Source organism: Mesoplodon densirostris, chromosome 8 (assembly GCF_025265405.1).
Source record: "Mesoplodon densirostris isolate mMesDen1 chromosome 8, mMesDen1 primary haplotype, whole genome shotgun sequence".
NCBI lineage: Eukaryota > Metazoa > Chordata > Mammalia > Artiodactyla > Ziphiidae > Mesoplodon > Mesoplodon densirostris.
Window position 1 is genome coordinate 9,035,100 of NC_082668.1, and position 4,199 is coordinate 9,039,298.

The window sequence follows — 4,199 nt, forward strand, 5'->3', positions numbered from 1 at the left end:
TTTTAACGGCCTTTTCTTTTCTCTTCCTGAAGTCATCATCCCCGGGAAGATGGTAGATTTCCTAAACCAGGATATAGAGTAAGAGCAGAGCAGATGTAGTTACCCATTTCTTCTTCTCCTTTTCTTATTTCTCCTCCTCCTCTTCCTCCTTCACAGCTTTATTGAAGTATATTTGCTATACAAAAAGCTATAGATATTTAATGTACACAATATGATGAGTTTGGACCCATTTCTTCTTTTGTTTCTGTGGCTCACATCACCTCACCACCCACTAAACAATAGAAAACACATGAAAGAAATCCCTAGCCTAGTGGGGCTCCAGCGAGTGTGGACACTTCCTCCTTGGCAGGATTGGGACCATTTTTTTCTGATAGAGCTAGTTTTTGACCATCATAGTGTTTTCAAAAAGGAGTAAGTCAGCATCTGGGTCAAAGCTGCGTCTGCTGCTGTGCCATCATCCCCCCTACACCTTGTCCAAAGGTTACACGCCTTTCATTCTTGCCCTGGAAGAACAGCTGCAGTAAGAGCTCCAGAATCTCAGCCAACTGGACATCTTGCTCCTCATCTTCTCTTGTTTCCACCTCTCAGAGTCACTGGCCCTCCTTGGGGACTTCCCATGACTCCTCCTTTGGGCTGGGCAGCTGCAGCAAAGTGTGTGGGTGGGGGTGTGGGCATACAGAGGATGCCGTCCCCGTGCGGTAAAGCTGCTGTCTTCACTGGCTTTTGTCTGCTGGTTCCACCAACTACGAAAGGTGTGTTTCAATGATGGATTGCTGCATAACAAACCACCCCACAACTTCATGGCTTAAAACAACTAATCGTTCCCCATGTTTCTGTGGGTCTACTGGGCATTTCTTCTAGTTGAGGTGTTAGCTGGTGTCACCTGTACAGTTGCAACCACCTGGAAGACTCACTCACATGTCTGAGGCCTTGGTACTTGTTGTTGCCTAGGACGCAAGAGCTGTTCTCCAAGTGGCTTCCCTGTCTCTCATATTCAATAGTCTAGTCCAAGAGAGTGAAAGAGAATCTTCCATGCCTCTTAAGGACTTGGGCTGGAATTGATATAGTGTCACTTCTGCTAAATTCAGTTGATGAAAGCAAGTCACGACAGTCCGGGTTGAAGGAGTGGGAAAACAGCTCCGTCTCATGTTGGAAGGCATGGCACATGGTTGGAGGATGAAGGAATTGGTATTGGCTGTCTTTGGAGGCAATCTTACCACGGGGGAGTTCCCTATCCAACAATGATTGTGAATTTAACTATTTCCCACTTAGTTCTGTCAGTTTTCATTTCACGTATTTTGAAACTCTGTTAATAGGCACAGACATATTTAGGATTGTTATGTCATCTTGATGAATGGACCTATTAATTATTAAGAAATCTCTCTCTTTATCTCTGGTAATACTTCTTGCCTCAAAGTCTACTTTATTGATATTAATACGGTTACATCAGCTTTCTTGTAATTACTGTTTGCATTGTAATTTTTTCATCCTTTTCCTTTTTTTTTTTTTTTTTTTTTTTTTTTTTTTGCGGTATGCGGGCCTCTCACTGTAGTGGCCTCTCCCATTGCAGAGCACAGGCTCCGGACGTGCAGGCTCAGTGGCCATGGCTCACGGGCCCAGCCGCTCCACGGCATGTGGGATCTTCCCAGACCGGGGCACGAACCCATGTCCCCTGCATCGGCAGGCGGACTCTCAACCACTGCGCCACCACGGAAGCCCCATCCTTTTACTTTTAAGTTATCTGTATCTTTATATTTATAGTGCACCTATTATAAACAGCATGCAGTTAGGTCTTGCTTTTCTATTCAGTCCGACAATTAATTTTTAATTTTATGCAGTCTATTAATACATTTAATGTAAGTATTTATATGGTTGAGTTTCAGTCCATTATCTTGCTGTTTGTTTTCTATTTATCCTATCTGATCTTTGTTCCTGGTTTCTCTTTTTCCGTCTTCTTTTGAATGAATCAGGTATGTTGTAGTATTCTATTATTGATTTTGCAGCTGTACTTTCTTAATTTTCATTTATTTGAATTTTTAGTGGTTGCTTCAGAGATTAAATAAAGCATGTATTCTTACAGTGTATGTTTAATTAGTATTAAGGAACTTCTGCATAACACAAGAAACTTGCAACGATATAATTACTCCTCTCTTGTCTTTCACCTGGGTCATACCGTGCTTCTATATATGTTATAAACTCCACAATACGGCATTATTTTTGCTTTGAAAAGTCAACTGCCTTTTAAAGAAATTAGGAAAGAGAGAAAATAGCTTTCTATGTTTACCCGTGTATTTGCATTTCTGGCACTCTTTATTCCTTTCTATTAGATCTGCATTTCCATCTGGTATCATTTCTCTTCAGCCTAATGAGCTCCCTTTAGCATCTCTTGTACAGCGAGTCTGCAGGCTATGAATTCTCTCAGCTGTAATTTTTCTGGAAATGTCTTTATTTCACCTTCATTAAATTTTTTTTTGGTAAAATAGAAATTATTCTTCTTTATGTCCATATTACAATGATATTTTACCATGACTTTGTACTAGAAAAAGTGCATTATCAATTACTACTTTATTTCCCAATGGATTGTATTTAGGCAATAGAAAAAAATACAATTTTTTTTTTTTTGCGGTACGCGGGCCTCTCACTGTTGTGGCCTCTCCCGTTGCGGAGCACAGGCTCCGGACACGCAGGCTCAGCGGCCATGGCTCACGGGCCCAGCCGCTCCACTGCATGTGGGGTCTTCCCGGACCGGGGCACGAACCCGTGTCCCCTTCATCGGCAGGCAGACTCTCAACCACTGCGCCACCAGGGAAGCCACTCAGTCAGTATTAATGAGGATTGTTGGCAGTTAATGAAGAACCTTGAAAGAATATTGACATGGGCGCTTTAGGAAGATTTAGATGGAGACGGTTAGCAAATATTGGGCCGGCCAAAATGTTCGTTTGGGTTTTCCATAACATCTTAGTTTTTGGCCAGCCCAATATTTACCTACTAGTTACCACAAAAATAAAGTTGATACTTATTCTGTATTGCATCATCATACAATTAAATTTCTAAGTCTGTTTCCTAAGAAGGGAAAAAAGCTTTCTTACAATTTTAGAAGTCTTGTTATAACTGTTGCAAGGACATCTGACTCGAAACCTTGAGACCACAGCATTTGGAGGCAGAACAAACAGGATTTGCTGTTGACTGGATGGGAGGAGACGGTGGGAGACAAGGCAAGGAATCGAGGATGACTGTTGATTTAAGCAACCAGAGCCCTGAGCCTGGAGGGTGGGAGGCCTGCACGAGTTCTGGTTTGGACCTGGTCCATCTGTTGGACATACGCGTGCAGCGGTGAAGATGCTGCCTGTGCTGCTCCGTCCCCTCACATCCTGAAAACCGGAGTGGCCTTTCACCTTGCATTCAGCCACACATGCTGGGTGAATACCACACCCCACCCTCGGCCATTTTTTGCATCAGTGATTTTGTTTCATTTTATTACGAAACGTTTCAAGCACAAAACGTTTCAGGCAGAAAACTGAAAGGGTTTTACAGGGGGGAACGATATAATGGGGGAGGAGAGTCAAAGCTCCCATGCAGACAAATTCCAAGAAATATATGTAGATACTTGCTTCTAAGGAGATGGAGCCTAACCCCCACCCCTTGAGTGTGGGCTGCTTATATCGACTGCTTCCTAAGAGGACAGAATTGAAAGAGGGAAGATGAAAGAGCAGCTCTGCATTGGGGAAACCTGACAACACTAGCTCAGGCAGGAGATCAAGGTCAGCATCGACAGGAATAGGTCCTGGTGATACTGTGCATCCTTGATATGCTGTCATGAGGATGGCACTTTACTTGTCTTCCTCCCCTAAACCCACAATCTCATTCGAATCATGAGGAAAACATCAGACAAATCCCACCTACGGGAGATTCTACAAAATGCCTGACCAGTGCTCCTCAAAACTGTCATCAAAAACAAGGAGAGTCTGAGAGACTGCACAGCCAAGAGGAGCCTCCGGGGACAATGATGACTAAATGTCATGTGGGATCCTGGATGGGATCCTGGCAGAGAAGAAAAGACATTAGGGGAAAAGGAAGGGTACCTGCATAAAGTATGGACTTTAGTTGATAATAACACGTAAGTATTTGTTCATTAATTGTGACAAATGTCCCATACTAATTTAAGATGTTAATAATAGAGAAACCAGGTATGGGGTATA